This window comes from Manis pentadactyla, chromosome 4, assembly GCF_030020395.1.
Source record: "Manis pentadactyla isolate mManPen7 chromosome 4, mManPen7.hap1, whole genome shotgun sequence".
Classification (NCBI taxonomy): Eukaryota; Metazoa; Chordata; class Mammalia; order Pholidota; family Manidae; genus Manis; species Manis pentadactyla.
Window position 1 is genome coordinate 91,951,201 of NC_080022.1, and position 17,962 is coordinate 91,969,162.

Here is a 17,962-nt window from a genome sequence, read left to right on the forward strand (position 1 = left end):
TATAATGTAGTAGCACCCATCATCTTTTAGCTACTTACGTTCATTTTGGTTAACTTAAAATTTCCTTAAAAGTCACTGATGTGAGAGTAAGTCTACCATGATCATTATTAACTAACAATGATTATAGCTGAAAAGCCACAGAAATTTGTGGGGAGGAAAAAGAATGGTAAACTAGGTAATTTTCATTTTTATCTCTCACAAAATCTAACATGACTTGGATAGTTTGGTTAATGTTTATTGTAAGCTTATCTTCCAGAAAAACCCACAAACCTTGTTTCTTATGGATAAAGGCTAACCATTGAATACTGCCTAACTTTATCTGCTACATTTTTATATTAAAATCGTAATTTTTCAGGATCCTTTATTTGGGTTTAGTTTTGTATTAGCTGACTTCAATTATTAAATAAGGGAATAGTAAAGCCAAATTATTATGAATTTCTAAAGAAAAAAAGCCTTATGATATTATACTTAAAAAACATTAGCATTATTGGAACTTGATATTCCCCAATTTTATAAAAGCTAATTGGAAATGGCACATTATATCTCCCTATGAAGAAACATTTATTAGTTGCCAAGCTTGAGCTTGAATAGATTGTGGAAATATTAGAACCTATGAATTTTAAGATTGTTCAAGTCATGGACAAGAGTTTATAAAAATAACAAAATCTAAGGCAAGTGTTTCTATAAAATGATTTTTCTTATTTAGACAATTTCTATCTCACATCTATATTCGATTCAGTAGTTAAGCTTATAGTTCAATATTCTAGATAAGTCTACCCTTGGCTTTTATGACATATAAATGTAAAGCATTGCATTGGAAATCACATAACAGTTGTTTGTCCAGTTTGGTGTATGACCACAATTCTTAGTATTAATAAAATAAAATATTTATTATAGATCAGTTCCTAAGAGACCCATGGCCTATATTGTGGGACCACAAAATCTGATTAAATGCAAGGAAGTACATAGCATTACCAATCCAGCTCATCTTCTTTACAGCTTAGCTCTTAACTCCTGTAATATGTCCCCTATTTGAACACAGCACTGAAAAAGAGAAGTGTATCTGAAAACTCAACTACAAATCAATTAATTTACTGTATGTCTTTAACCACTAAACTGCAGGATAAAGCTCCCATTTATATAAAACACATACACATAAATCAGCAGTGTACTTTTACTTTGACTTCAAATCAAATTATATGGGTATTTAACTGAATAATAATTCCATTATAGTAAGTTTTAAATTCAAGATATTTTTGATGAAAATAGATTGCTCTTATTGACATTTATTATTTGCAATTCTGAGTCATATTAATGTCATCCACCATTGGAAATTTCATTCCTATACATCTTTAATGGGCATAACACTGTTTGGTTGAAAAATGTATTTTTATAAAACTATATATTCTATGCATATTTTTTAACAGACTGTGTTCTTACCTTTGAGTCAAGTGTGGTTACTGTAGGAGAATATGATGTTCATTTAAGATTAGTTAGTTCTTTAATATTCAAACATACTATCACATACCAGTTAATGCCCAGGAAATTGCTCTGGATGAGGGGCTGCAATTTTCAAATTTGAGGACCTGCCAGAGGTAAAGCAGTCAGGATGAATAGATTTTTGACAAAATGCATCAGCCAGTGCATTAGCAATGCTTACTCAAGCCACCTTACAATAGTTGGGAATATTGTACTTGCACAAGGATGTTTCCCAGGGTACATGAGATGATACCTACAGTAGTTCCCTTTGAGGTACAGAACATAAGCTCTGAAAATTGAGGACAAATACATGATATGAAAGAGTAGACCAGTAAAGGAAGAAAATTACAGAGAGGGCAATATTTTGCTCTCATAAATATTGGGCTGCAAACAGGATATAATTATATTTTTAAAAAATTGTCCAAAGGATGTGGCACTGAAAAAAATATTACCTTTAACATTACAAAATAACTGTAAACAGGACATACTCAAAATACCCATATTTGGTCAAATCATTCTACCTCTCTAAGATTCATTTTCCTCAAGACTAAGATATAAATAAAACCTACCTTGCAGGGCCAGTGCAAAGATCAGCAAAAAAATTGGTAAAATTCTTGCTCAATAAATACTAAAAAGTGTGTTTATGCAGAAATCCTCAAATGGCAATGAAAAGGTATAAGAGTATGAACACCTTTACCATTGTGTATTTACTGTGACATGCTGCTTATTCCATGATTGCTCTTCTTCTAGTTTATGTCAGCAGCAATATCAGTTCTTTCATAATATCACTAACACTAAATGCTGAAATTATTTTAATTCATTCATTTAATGAGTGCTTAACAATGCCAACCAACTATGTTCCAGGTCTTGTACTAAGCAAAGGAGTTACAAAGATGAGTACTTCTAGTCTTGTCACTGTAGTTTACTGCTTACTCTGTGGAGCTAGGCATATAATGCAATAATCACTAATGATACAGAATATCTGAACATTATCAGCCTGTTTGACCTATTTGACATTCACAGAATATTCCACCCAACAACAGGAGAATACACATTCAACCTAAAAGCCATAGTACAAGGTAGCCCAAAATTTGGGCCATAAATTGAATTTCAATACATTAAAAAAAATTCAACCCATACACAGTGTGCTCTCTGAATTAGGAATAAATAGCAAAAAGATCTCTGAAGATTTCTCCAAAATTTTGGGGAACCAAAACACAATTCTAAATAACCTATAGGTCAAAGAAGAAGTCAACAGAAAATTGGAAAGTATTTTGTACTGAGTGACAATGAAAATATAACTTATCTCAGAGGGAACTTTATAGCACTAAGTGCCTAGTCTTAGAAAGGGAGCAAGGTCACAAATTAATGATTTCAGCTTCTACTCTAAAAACAGGAAAATAAAAGCAAATTCATCCTAAAGTAAACAATATAAAGAAAATTGTAAAAGTCAGAAAATCAAATGAACAGAAAACAAAAAAGCAATAATGAAAATGAATAAAAAAAGAAGCTGTTTCTCTAAGATTAATAAAATTGATAAAAACTTAGCCAGACTGTTCAGGAAAAAAAAAAAGATGAAAATTATCAATATAAAAGGATGATAAGGGAATAATATTATGAACAATTTTATGACAATATGTTTATTAACTCAAAGTAGACAAATTGCTTGAAAGATACTAAATGCCAAAACTCACTGGGAAACAAATAGGTAAACTCAATAGGCCAAGATCCATTAAATAACTGAGTTGAAAATCTTCCCATAGAAAATTCAAGGCCCACATGATTCAACAATTAATTCTACTAAACAATTAAAAGGAAATAATAACAATTCTTTACAAACTCTTCCAGAAAATTCAAGAGTCAAAGTACCTCCCAATTCATCTTATGAGACCATCATCACATCATATCTCTGACATTAAACCATATAAAGTATGAGAAGAAAACCACAAACAATAACCATCAGGGTAAATTTTTTTTAAAAAAGTAAAATTTTATTTGTATTAGGCATTATCTATATCAAGAAAAGCTTCTAGAATAAGTGAGTTTAGCAGAGTTTCAGGATAGAACATCAAATATATAAAAATCAGTTCTGTTACATATTTGTTGTAGCAATGAACAGATTAATATTATTCACAACAGAATAAAAATATGATTATTTTGGTATAAATCTAACAAAATATGTGTTAAGACTTACACATTTAAAACTATAAAATATTGCTGATATAATGTAAAGAGGACCCAAGTAAACAGTGAGATTTTACTGTGTTGCTGATTCAGAGCACTCACTCTTTATGGTGTAAAATTTTCCTGTTTATAGATTCAACACAATCTTAATAAAAATCCCAGGAGGATTTGTTTGTAGAAGTCTACCCTTTTGTTTTAAAATTCATGCAAAAATGCTAAGAATCTTGAATAGCTAAAATAACTTTGGAAAAAAAATTGAGGCTAGAATAAAAAATAGAAAAGAGGCATATAGTCAAATAGATTAAACAACAGAATAGATTATCTACAATAGACCCACAGATATATGAACAACTAATTTTTGAAAAATGTTGTAAAGGGAATTGAGGAGGAAAAAGGTAACTATTCTCAACAAATGGTACTGGAATAATTGAAAATCTGTATGCAAAAAAGAATAATTTGTACTTTGCCCTGTATGCAAAAGTTAACTCTAAATGTATCATTCATGTAAATGTCAAGCCTAAAACAATAACAATTTTAAAATAAAACAGGAGAATTTTTTACCTTGGCCTATGCTAAGGTTCCTTAAAAAATCAGCACCAAAAGATTAATTCATTATAGAAAACCTTTGTTAAAATTGACTTTCTAAAAAACAATTTAATGCTTTTAAATGCGAAATAAAAAAATAAGCCTAAGATTGAGGGAAAATAATAAGCATATTTCATGTATCCAGAATGTATGCAAATTCTCAAAATTCAATAAGAAAACAGTTGAATTTTTGAATGGGCAGAGAATTTTGAAAGATAGTCAACAATGAAGATTAAAGATAGCAAAAAAAAGCACATGAAAAGATGCTCAGCACTGATAGTCATTAGAAAAATGCAAATCAAAACTTCAATGAGATATGTCACACCTACAAGGATGGGTAAAATTAAAAACACTGATTGTATTGGCAGTGATTTGGAGCAACTGAAAGTCTCATGCCCTTCTTGTGAGAATATAAAATACTTCAACCACTTTGGATAACAGTTTGACAGATTCTCGAAAGTTAGACCTATAAGTTATATGATTTGGCCATTCCACTCCTGGGCACTGACCTATGATGAAAGAAAACATGTCCATATCAACCATTAGACATTAATTTTCATCATAGCATTATTTGTGATAACTAAAATGTGTAAAACAACACAAATACCCATCAATGGGCAAATGGATAAACAAACAGCAGTACAGTCAATCCTCATTATTGACTAATTCTGTACTTAATGATTTCTTCATTTATGAATTCTGCTACCAGCTGAAATTTATTTGTAAACCCCCTGTGGGATTAATATATAAATCTAGTATCGAAATCAAATGTTTAATCGTATATGACTTGATTATTTTTCTTCTAATTCTTGATAAGTGATCAAGAACAGAACAAACAAGAGCAAACAGTTTCTGCTACCTAACTGCCCTTGCTATTATTTCAATACCATGTAAAAAGTCACGCCCCAGGAGACTGGAGACTGCCGAGGATTACGTTTAGAGTTAGTTTATGATTGTGTATTAAGTCCCCCCCCCACAGTTGTTAATATTTATTTCATCAATAAATACGAAGGGTGCCCTCTCAGCACCACTCTTGCACTGTTAAGCCTCGAGTCCCCTGGCTGGTCCTTCCAGATCTTTGATATCTCATCGCCTCTCCTCCCTTATCTGAGGGTCAGAGGCAGAGAGGGCCCGACACCCCCAAATCAAAACTTGCAGGGGCACTGGGAGAGCATGAGAGAGTTCAGGACTGAAAAATTTGAATCGCTCAACACACGTAATTTCCAGGCGGAGAAAGAACAAGGTGACGTTCCGAGGTCTTGTTTCAGCTCTCATACTAGTAAAGAAGTCTCTGTTTTTACTGTACATTAAATGCCATGTTTTTTGCATTTTTATGATTTTTGTTGGTGACTTTTGTTTAAAATGACCCCAAACATACTGCTGAAGCATTTTCTGGCACTTGCCTTATAGAGAAAATATGTGCCAGATAAGCTGCTTTGGGACATGAGTTATATAGTGCTATTGACTGTAAATTAAATGTTAATGAATTAAAATGTATATTAAAGTGCCTTTGGGCAGAAGCACACATAAAACAGGGTTATGAATTGATTGACTGATGAAAATGTTGTAACCAGAGGCTGGCAGGAGGCTAATCCTCTACTTTCCTAGGGGCAGTGACTCGGTATCTGCTAATTTAGTCTTTGCTCGGATTTATAGAACGTAACTGCCTCAAATAATAAGAATTCACCGTATATCCATACAATGGGATACTAGCAATAAACCAGAATGAACTATTGGTATACAAAACAAGATAAATCTCATAGTGATTATGCTGAGTGAAGAAAGTCGGAAAAAAATAAGTACATACTTTATGATTCTATTCATAAAAACCTCTAGAAAATGCAAACCTGTAGTGACCAAGAAGGTAAGTAAGAGGGTCACTGGGGAAGGAGGTGAGGGTTGGACAAGAGAGAAGAATTGTAAGGAAGGTGTTGAACATGCTACTGTCTTGATTTTGGTGGTCATATCATGGATGTACAAATACATAAAAACATCAAAACATACACTTTAAATATGTCAAATTTTGTGTGTGTCAATTATGTTTCAGTAAATCTGTTTAAAATAATTGGTGTAATTTTTTTGACAGTGGTCTAATGCAGAGACAAGAATCTGAATTATATAAAGCCTCTAAGATACAAAGTTGGAGATATTTGTATAAAACTTGAATTTAATATATTAAGAATATTCCTCCAACTCCTGCTGGAATGTTACCAGTTTTTAAATTTTGTTGGCCTCCTGTATTGTATTGGGTAATATTATCTATGCTTCTTTGTTTCCTAGATGTCCCCAGTGAAGCATAGCATATTATTAACTTAAAATAATCTTTGTAATAATTAATCATCATGGTATTCAGGCTAATTTGTTAATTTTCATAAAAAACATTGTAAGGTAAATTACTATATGTTAATTACATATAGAGGTAAAATTCCAATTTTAGACAAAAATTTGCATAATCTTTATATAGGCTTCTTTCCATTATATTTCTGAATATAATGTAAAAAGACATAATGACTGATTTTCTTAAAAATAGCACAAAGATTATATTTTATTTCAATGTGTATTTCCCTCCCTTAAATTTTATTCACTTGATAGCTAAATATCACATGATGTTTCAAAGTCAACAAAAAAATTAATAGATAATTTACCAGTTTACATAAACCATTTTCCACAATAATCTTGTAATAAAAATAAATTTAGAGATTAACATGTCTATTGTTATTACTATTATAGCTTTATTTTTATTATTATATAGCTTATGTTTATTTAACTATATATTTTATATGGAGGGGAAAAAAACAAGTCAGAAAAGAGGATTAAAATATATTCAGTTTACAAAAATCAGATGATAACTTCTCCTTTTCTATATAGTAAATAAACTACAATTACCCCCAACATGACTTTTACATTGTCATAAATACAACTTTTTTCTTTCTTGTTGAATAAATAAATGAGAAAAATGAAATGAGTACTCAAAATATGCAATGCTGGTTTCTGGAAGAACAGATCAAATTTGACTTTAACATCAATATGGTTGATACTATCAATGATTACATTAAAACTTTTATTATTGAATGTGTCAGAAACTGATGATTCAGACTTGGCTTTTTTATGCATCACCATTTTAATTTTAGTTACTGAGGAAATGTTTCTAATTTGAATGCTTAACCTTTCTGATACTCTACTTTTTTGAACTTTTGCTTCTCAAAATACAGTTCTATAATTTTATATAGTTGTATATAGTCTGGTAGAAAAGGTTGTGAAATTTTTCTAAGAGTAACAGAAATATGTTATTCCTGAGAAATGTGTGAATAATGGGGAGATTAATTCACAATTTTATACATCAAAATATGATCAATTTGTCAATATATTTATTCTAGCAAAGTCATATATAAAACTTCTTGACTTAATCTATTACATATAAATTAGTGAACATATTGACTAACTTTGTTAAAACAGTAATGATTTTTCTGATCTCTATTGGTTCATTTAATTCTTAGCTTAATAAACTACTCTCATTTCATCTACAACTAAAAAACATGTTTTTAATATACCAAAGTACAATATGATTTTGATATAACAAAGATCAAGGATGACATTTTTCAAAAAGCTCAGTTTAGCAAAAGGTGAAAAACTGTTTCAAGTATTACCAATATTTTTTTATTTCTATAAATATGAATAATACTATTGCACTGATACTGTTTATTGGCTAACCAGATATAGATCCACTTTTCTTTTTTGCCACCTCTACTCTCTGGACTGCAAAGGTTACCTAGTCATTTTCGCACCTCTGTTGCAGTGAGGTATGGCCATGGGGCACAGATCTGATTTATGAACAGCAAGTAGAAGGTACTGAAAACTTTGAAGAAGGTTTTGCATTTCCTAAAATAAGAACAGATGCAGAGGTACCATTCATGTCTGTCCTCTTAAACTCATACATGAGGCTTAGAGCTGCTGTGCAGTTCATGCCACCATGACAAAAAGGTAGAGAAACTCCAAGATTCTAAGACCAATATCATTGAGCTCCTTTTTTCTTCAGATACAGTTGATATATAACATTATAGTAGTTTCAGGTGTACAACATAATGACTCAATGTCTGTAGATACTGTGAAATGACCGCCGCAATAAGTCTAGGTAACGTCCATTACCATATACATTTTTGCTCAAACTAATGTCACAAGCTACCTATTTCCTTATTTATTCATCTATGAGAAATATTGACTCCTATTTGTTTAGGACACTGTAGGTCAAGTTGATTCTTACTGATATTTATGTTGTTCTAGACAGCTAAATGTACTTTTAACTTCTACAATGCTTTTTTATTCTGTTGCAGGTTGGCTATTTCAGTGAGTGAATTTTATTTTGTGTAATGGTTATGGTTAGATTTATGCTGTTCATGAAAAGCAGAAAAAGCTGTGATTTGCTAGGAAAATTCATAACATCAAAACAGCAATCAGTTAATACAGGTCAGGAGAATAAGGGTTACCAAGGTAATTCAACATACTGTCAGAAATTTCTGTGCTAATTGATAAACTTACATTTTACTTTGCTAGCACAGGTTTGACTATCTCATACATACAGAGAGAATACTTGGGCATACTGAAAGAAGTATCCTTAAAACAGAAAGACAAGTATTTCATTGGTATACAGTTAATATTATGTAGATCAATACATATCCTGTTTCCTATTCACTTTATAATGACTATAATGATATTAAGCCTAAATCTCTACATTAGCAACTCCATTTCACAGAATTTTTATAAAACTAGGTTTGTTAAAGAAATGAAAACAAATACACAGAATAATAATCATAATTATAATAATGATAGCTGAAATTTACTGAGTACTTATTATGTTCTGGTGTTAGTAATTTATACACACATCAATTACAAACATATGAATTTGGTACTGATACTATTGCCCAGTTTTATGTATGAGAAAACTAAGGTACAAAGTGATAAAGTAACTTGCTCAAGGTCACACAGTAGTAAATCCTAGAGTAAGTTTAAATGGATGCAGTTCTTCAGCAGAGCTTATTTGCATGTCATGTACAAAGTGTCTCATTTCTTTTTTGGGCAAAGGTGGGATATTTGTGGGCAGAAGAATTATTCTAATTCATCGTCCTAACTCAGTCTTGAAGGGAGGATTGTCTGGGATATTTTGAAAATAGAATCACAGTTTGGGATTCACAGGAACTTTCCTTCTATGCTGGACCACTGGAACTGGAAACTGACCTTCTCTGTTACTGTACAAAAAGACCTGAAGCAGTTGCAAAAAATGAACAAATTGGTTTGTTAGTATTTATTTCTCCTAATGTAAGAAAGTATATTTTTAGTTTCTCAGTGTCTCCCTCAAGCCACAGTATTCCTTTGGAAGTTAATCCTTTTCTCCCTTTCTTCCCTTTTTCTCTTCCCCCCTTTCTTCCTTCCTTCCACTAAATAAGATTCTGGAAATTTGAAAATGAATTTTAAGACATAGTACATGATTTTATTGTTTTTAAAAAGAAGAGTTTCAAACTGTCCTAAAAAATATTAGATCTACTAAGATTTCACATACATTGGAAGAAAAATATTATTCTTTGTATTCTGATTCTATAGGAAAATTTTAAAACTTTATCACTTAAATTTTATTTGAAAAAGCCTGAGGTGCTTGCTGGAAGAAGAAAAAATTAAGGAATCTTTGGGAGTGACAAAAATAAGTAGTCTCAAAAGGTCAGATGGTAAAGCTGAGAGGCCATACGGAACCTCCCCTGGGCACTAATAGTGAATATTAGTGTTTGAGTGCAGGCTAGATGTACATAGAAGAGAAATGTCATGCACAGCTGGGTGTAGTAAAGTTGTTGGTGGCCTAAGTGTGCAAGTGTTTTGTCACCTACAGCACTGCCTTCTTTAAAGATGTCTAACACACACACAAAAAAAATCTCTCAAGTGAATTTACTGACTAAAACCAGTTCCACAGAACCAATTAGTATCTTACAGAGGCTGCCCTGCAAGGCTTATGAGGCCATCCATCACCTGTCCATTTAACTATTTAGCATTTGTTCCAGCAATTTGTCACCATGTCAGAATGCTAGCATTTCAGAATGGGAGTTTTTGGTTGAAAGAAATCTGACTCAGAAACTGCAGATATTTCTCCTTTAATAAGACTTAAATATTTCTGTTGTTACTGTACTTAACCTTAAGTATATTGCCTGGAAGGTGAGGTTAATTCTTTGTACTGCAAATATTTCAAATTTAAGTCAGTTGGGTTACCAGAATCTTCAATATCATGCAAAATGAAATTATTTTATATTTTAATAACAATTCAGAGTACTAACATTGCTAAGTACCTTACCTCAACAGCTTCAGTGATTACATTTCTATTTGTTTTCCAATTCAGTCATTTGCTTTTATATTCATTTCTTGTCCCTTTTTTAATTTCACACTATTGAATGAATTACATTGTACTTATCACTTAATGAAGGAGAAAAATATCTTCATTGCTCATTACATTGTACAGCTCAGACTTGGAATTCTAGAAAGATTTAATGGTGGAATGATTACTGCAAGAACTCAATTAAATTACAATTTGAAATAAAATGTGTACCCATTTCAAGCCCTGAGTATTAAATATAAAGCTTGCTATTGATTATCAGTCAACTGCTCAATATTTGTCTCTAAAATGCCACACAAATACTACAATAGTATAATTTGAAACATATTGGCCACTTAATGTAGACTAAATTGACCAGAATCACAGAGCAAAGGACAGTAGCCTAATACATAATTTATAAAATGGATCAATTTGTAAATTGTTCTACATGGTAGAACAATTGTAGAAAAATATAAGTTCTATATGTTGTTTCAAAGAACCAGCCACTTTATTATCTTAAGCATGCCAATCAAATGAAAATTATTCCAGTGTCTAACCTTTAGATATGATTCAAAAATAAGATGCATCTTTTACTGGCTAAACCAGTTATGTAGACGGTCTCTTTTCCGACTACCCTGTAAGTTCACCTGATTAAGATTTCTAACATAAAAGAGGCAGGCCAGATGCTGAGGACTCAAATGCCATCTCCTCATCTGAATGCTGTTAAGCAGTTCCCATGGCATTTCTCACAGACTTTCAATGTGTGCTTGTCACTAAACTCAATCCCAGAGATAAAACAGAAAATGTAAACTCCTGAGGGAGGAGAGATGAGTAAAAAGCTTTCCTGACGTCCTCAGGGTGCTGTGCTTTTATTGCCAAGGCTTCAATCAGTAATCTCATTCCTCTCATCTTATACAACCAAGGGTTTGACATGGATGGATATTAGGTTGAAGTAAGGAATGCACAATAAAAATAGGAAGTAGGTGTACATACATGCATACATATGAGTGTTCACAACTAATCTCCATGTTTAAGATATTGCAAATTCTATCTTCCATATTCATTCCTAAAAATGTGTGTTGTTATTTAGAAAATATACTGACTAGTAAAGCTGCCTTTATAGGGTAAAGAAAAAAAGAGAAATATTTTTAAGGGTTATTGGTTCAATATTATGTTTTTGTTATACTGCATATAATGCATAATACATGTACTACATATAATACATGCATAATACACATACACACATATTACAATTTCCCTGTTTTTACAATTCTTATTTTCAAAATAAAGCTGGAAAAGAAATGATTTTACAGATATATTCTATTGGTATCTAAAATAATAGAACATCAAGGTATTTTCTTAAGAATTTGTCAAATAAAAAAAGATACCTGGCAAAATTATTTAGCTTAAGTCTTCATTAAAGAAGACTATCAGAAGCCTAACTTATCAGAGGCTATAAAGTAACTAATTAGAGATGGGCAGACTGAAATAATAACTCTTATGGAAGAAAGAATGCTCAAAAAATCTTGAGAAATTTACTCCTTAAGAGAGAAGAGAGAGAAAGAAGGACAAGAGAGAACTGAGCTAATTATACACTGAAGCAGAGTAATTTGGAATGACTTGGGCACACCTATGGAAATTCCAGAGTGTGCTGATGACCCAAAGAAGTAATGACTGTTTTTGCTGGTTTGGTTATGCTGTCATTTTTGTCCCAGGAAAATTATTCCCCATGCATAATTACAAAATGGTTTGGCTCTCTCATGACCTCCCCAAGTTATAAGTACCAGAATTGAATGAAGGAAATTGATCATGTACAAATGTTTATTGATTTCTTAATCTTCTTTAGTGCAGATTTTGGAAAAGTATTGTTTCCTTACATGTATCTTACCAAATTTGCAGACAGAGTAGCTAAGCATGGGTTAGCTGTGGGTGAGAGGGCTCCTTCTGTTCCTTAAATATAATAATAATAATAATACAGTAATAATAATAGCTACTAACTATACTTCAGCCAGAGTTCTTTATATAGCATAATTCATTCAATCCTTTCACCAACTCTAAGAGTAAAGTAATTTGTAAATTAAGACACCTAAGTATCATAGTGGTGGGGATATGATTTGAGCCCTGAAAGGGCTTTGTTTCCATCCCCTTAAATACTAGAATAAGTTCCTCTTAACTGCTGATATTATAGAAGGAAAAGAGAAACTACCATTTATTGAACTCTTTAATTTTGATGTTGTAGTAACTGTATATATGCTCTCTCGGTTAAATACCTCCCGACATTCGGTAAGGTGATTATTATTGCCCCAGATTACTTAAAACAAAGTAATTTATCAGAAGTTATAGTACTAGTGATTGACAGGGTATAATCAAACTCATGTCTGTCTGACTTGAATGCATATCTGATTGCCTTTTCAGCCAGAGAACGGAATACTATTGTCAGTCCAAAGCCTCTGTTAGAGTTTAATTTCATCTGCAATCTTCTTAGTACCTTAAAGCTTTACCAAGGAGCCCAAGTTAAAATGATGATACCCAAATTTTCCTTATAGTGCTAGGAAATCTTTGGGTTACACAGGTACACATTTTTCTAAATGAAAATGTGATTTTTACTATGTATCTTCCAATATTATTTTGGAAATTTATATTAAACCTTGGAAAAGAGTAGATAGAATGTAAACATAGAGCACCTTAAATTTTCTTTAGAAATCTTCAAGGAGGAAGAGAGAAATTTTTTTCATGAGCCAAATGCAAGGCAAAGCTTAATGAAATAATGAATATACAGGCATGAATATAAAGCTATTGTTCTAGATATACCAATGGTATTATTTTAGAGAAAGCTGTATGACAGTTTCATAATGTCTTGAGTTCCCTCCTACTGAGCATATTTCCAGGGCCAGTAATAGTGCCTGGCATATAGTATGTACTTGGACTAATCTGTGCTGAAAGAAAGGGCTCAGCATAGGTATGGTTGAAGCATGTGAAAGCAACGGAACAACATTTATTAAGTATACTGATTAAAAGAATTGTGGAAGCTCCATTTGTCCACGGGACCTTTTTAAACTTTGCTGACTGAGGCAGAGGAGTGGTACAGACTTGTGAGAATTCAAACAAGTCTACTGCCTAATCTCAGTAGCAATCTTTAAACTCAGTTTTAGAAATCCATAGTTTGGTCACATTACCAAACTGTGGCACTTCACTACTAACTAGATAGTAGGATCTATACAGATTAATTTACAAGGAATACTCTCAAAATATTATTTGTGAAGAGGAGGCAGGGAAGAAAGAACTGAATATGATTTAAACAGAAATAGAGAAAACTGTGTGTGTGTGTGTGTGTGTGTGTGTGTGTATGGCATATATAGTTGAGGATGCTTTAAATATCAATGGTTTTTCCTTCACCTATAAGTAACATTTGACTTAAGCCAGAGCTAATATTGTCAAATGAGCAAGTATTCATGGATAAATGCCTAACATCTGGCAAAGTTTTGGAGTTAGCTGACATTTACTTCTTGCAAAGGAGCAGGGATTAAATCAAACAGAATCTCATAGGATCTAATATTGGTATACATTTCTCTCATTTTTTTAGTTGTTTTTGAAGAAAACCAGGAAAATACATTATCAACTAAGAAATTAAAAGGAGAAATCATACATTATTTATCTTTTTAACTTATTTTTCTTATGTCAATAGATACATATTGTAAAAAAAGGCAAAGCAAAGAAATGAATTGTAGATATTGGAAAATGCAGAAACATGTAGATAAGAAAGAAAAATAGCTCATAACTCCTTAATTCGGGGAGAAATACTCAAAATATATGTTTCTCCACCATATTTTCTTTATAAGTACTGATAGGGAGATGATAGAGATGATGAAAGAAGGAAAAATAGACCTAGTTAGAAGACAGATTGCTAGATACATTTACGCGTGTGTTCTATAAACATTTTTGTAAAACTAAAATCAAATTATATAAACTCTTTTTGACATGCATTTGATTACAAATATATGCTGAGTATTTTCCAATACCATTTTGGTTTTTTTTACTTTATTAAAATACTGACTTTATTTCACATGTATATTTTTGTCTCCCCACAATTTCCATTTGTCTGACCACCAGTACTACTTTGCCCTATCATAACATTCCATACGTACTTAAAACCAAGCAAAGGGTGGAGTTCCACCTTTAAAAGCTCAATAGGCATTTTGGACAGCACATTCTTGGCAATGGAACCTGGGCAACATTTATCAGACATGGTAGGGAAAGTTCTCACTCTGAATTATAAAAAGATCAGCCATATATCAACTCTTACAGAAATGAAATAAAATGGAAAATTTTAACAAACTCTTTCAACTGTTTTCTTAAAGAGAGTTCCTCCAGTGCCAGAGATCTTAAATAGCATCCTGGTCAGTCATCCAGAAGCAATTCTTTACAGAACTGATGAGCTTGGCTTCCACTTTGGGAAGAGAATGAGCTTTTTCTATACTTAATTGCATTTTTGCTTTAATGTCTTCTACACAACTACATCCTTTGGTATTTTACACTATTTTTTCTTGTTTTTTTTAAGTATTCTTGCCCTGTTCTTAGTGCTGACGATTTTAAGTTTTTCATTCTTGTTGGATTTTTGTGCATTTTTGGCTGGAGTATCTTATACGGATTTCTTTACTGAAACTTTTTCTTCAACTTCCTCCTCATAAAAATTATGATAATCACCATTTTCATTATCTTCATCAGCAGCTTACTTTTTTTCCATGGAAACTTGCTACCACTTCCAGGGAAAGAATGTTTTCCAGATACACTTAGGAGTTTCACATCATCCTTCTCTTCATCATCAGACTCTGCAACTTTCTCCACAGCTACTAAATGCTATCCACTAATGTGCACAGGCCCTGAACCACATTTCAGCCATAAACCACAAATGGGTTATTTCAAAGCCCGCAAGAGAAACCATTGGTTGTACAGACATTTTTCAAAGTTGCCATTGTTACTTTGATTGGACTGCCCTCATAATTCATTACCTCTTCTTCAACAATGTGCAATTCATCCTTTACACCAGCCCCTAAACTGAGCAATTGCAGAGATAATGTGTTCATTTTCATCATTACCCACCTTAAACTGATAATCTTTGTCAGCCATTAGTTCAAACCAAAAAGATAGTTCTGGGGCCTCAGGGGGCTCATGTCCATTGAATCTTCCAAGGGGTGGTGGCATTCACTTAGGTGGGAGAGAAGGTGGATGGAGATAACAACTACTGCTGCAGAGAACAGCCGTGCAGGATGGAATCACACCAGGGTTCAATATCATTTCATAGTTTTATAAAACTTTAAAAATTATTGCATAGTATTCCATCATAATATTTTCTCTTTTTTATTAAGGTATCATCGATATACACCCTTACAAAGGTTTCACATGAGCAACACTGGTTACTACATTCACCCATATTTTCAAGTCCCCCCTACAACCCATTGCAGTCACTGTCCATTAGCATAGTAACATGCTATAGAGTCACTGCTTGTCTTCTCTGTGTTACACTGTCTTCCATATGACCCCACACACACACCATGTGTGCCAATTTTAATGCCCCTCAATCCCCTTCTCCCTCCCACCCCAAACACCCTCCCTCATACCTCCCCTTTGGTAACTGCTAGTACCTTCTTGGAAACTCTGAGTCAGCTGCTGTTTTCTTCCTTCAGTTTTGTTTGTTGTTATACTCCACAAATGAGTGAAATCATTTGGTACTTGTCTTTCTTCACCTGACTTATTTCACTGAGCATAATATCCTCCAGCTCCATCCATGTTGTTGCAAATGGTTGGATTTGTTTTCTTCTTATGGATGAACAATATTCCACTGTGTATATATGCACCACCTGTTCTTTATCCATTCATCTACTGACGGACACTTAGGTTCCTTCCATGTCTTGTCTACTATAAATAGTGCTGCAATAAGCATAGCGGTGCATAAGTCTTTTTGAATCTGTGATCTTGTTTTCACTGAGTAAATTCCTAGGAGTGGAATTCCTGGGTAAAATGGTATTTCAATTTTTAGTTTTTTGAGGAACCTCCATATTGCTTTCCACAATGGTTGAAATAATTTACATTCCCACCAGCATTGTAGGAGGAGGGTTCCACTTTCTCCCCATCCTCGCTGGCATTTGTTGTTCCTAGTCTTTTGTTTGTTGGCCATCCTAACTGGTGTGAGGTGGTATCTCATTGTAGTTTTAATTTGCATTTCCCTGATAATTAGTGATTTGGAGCATTATTTCATATGCTGTTGACCATCCTAGTTTCTTCTTTGGAGGTATCTATTCATATCCTCTGCCCTTTTTTAATTTAGTTATTTGCTTTTTGGATGTTGAGGCATGTGAGTTCTTTATATATTTTGAATGTTAACCCCTTGTCAGATGTGTCATTTACAAATATATTCTTCCATACTGTAGGATGCCTTTTTGTTCTACTAATGGTATCCTTTGCTGTACAAAAGCTTTTTTGTTTGATGTAGTGCCACTTGTTCATTTTGGCTTTTGTTTCCCTTGTCCAAGAAGACATGTTCATGAAAAAGTGGCTCATGTTTATATTCAGGAGATTTTTGCCTATGTTTTCTTCTAAGAGTTTTATGGTCTCATGACTTACATTCAGGTCTTTGATCCATTTTGAGTTTACTTTTGTGTATGGAGTTAGACAATAATGCAGTTTCATTCTCTTATATGGAGCTGTCCAATTTTGCCAACACCAGCTGTTGAAGAGGCTATTTGCCCATTGTATATCCATGGCTCGTTTAACATATATTAATTGAACATCTGTGCCTGAGTTTATATATGGGTTCTCTATTCTGTTCCATTAATCTATGGGTATGTTCTTACGCCAGTACCAAATTGTCTTGATTATGGTAGTTTTGTAATAGAGCTTGAAGTTGGGGAGCATAATACCCCCACTCTATTTTTCCTTCTCATGATTGCTTTGGCTGTTAGGGGTCTTTGGTGGTTCCATACAAACTTTAGAACCATTTATTCTAGTGCATTGAACAATGCTGTTGGAATTTTGATAGGGATTACATTGAATCTGTGGATTGCTTTAGGCAGAATGTCCATTTTGACAATATTGATTTTTCCTATCCATGAGAATGGGATGTATTTCCATTTATTGGTGTCTTCTTTAATTTTTCTCATGAGTGTCTTGTAGTTTTCACAGTACAGGTATTTCACTGCCTTTGTTAAGTTTATTCCTAGGCATTTTATTCTTTTTGATGCAGTTGTGAACAGACTTGTTTTCCTGATTTCTCTCTCTGCTAGTTCATCATTAGTATATAAGAATGCACAGATTTTTGCTTATCAATTTTGTATTCTGCAACTTTTCTGAATTCAGTTACTACTTGTA

General features: G+C 32.8%; 1 pseudogene; it reads right to left on the bottom strand.

The window, feature by feature from the left end:
• Positions 1–14,949: 14,949 nt before the first annotated feature.
• LOC118934951 (nucleophosmin-like) lies at positions 14,950–15,780 on the bottom strand (annotated as a pseudogene).
• Between the last annotated feature and the right edge of the window lie 2,182 nt (positions 15,781–17,962).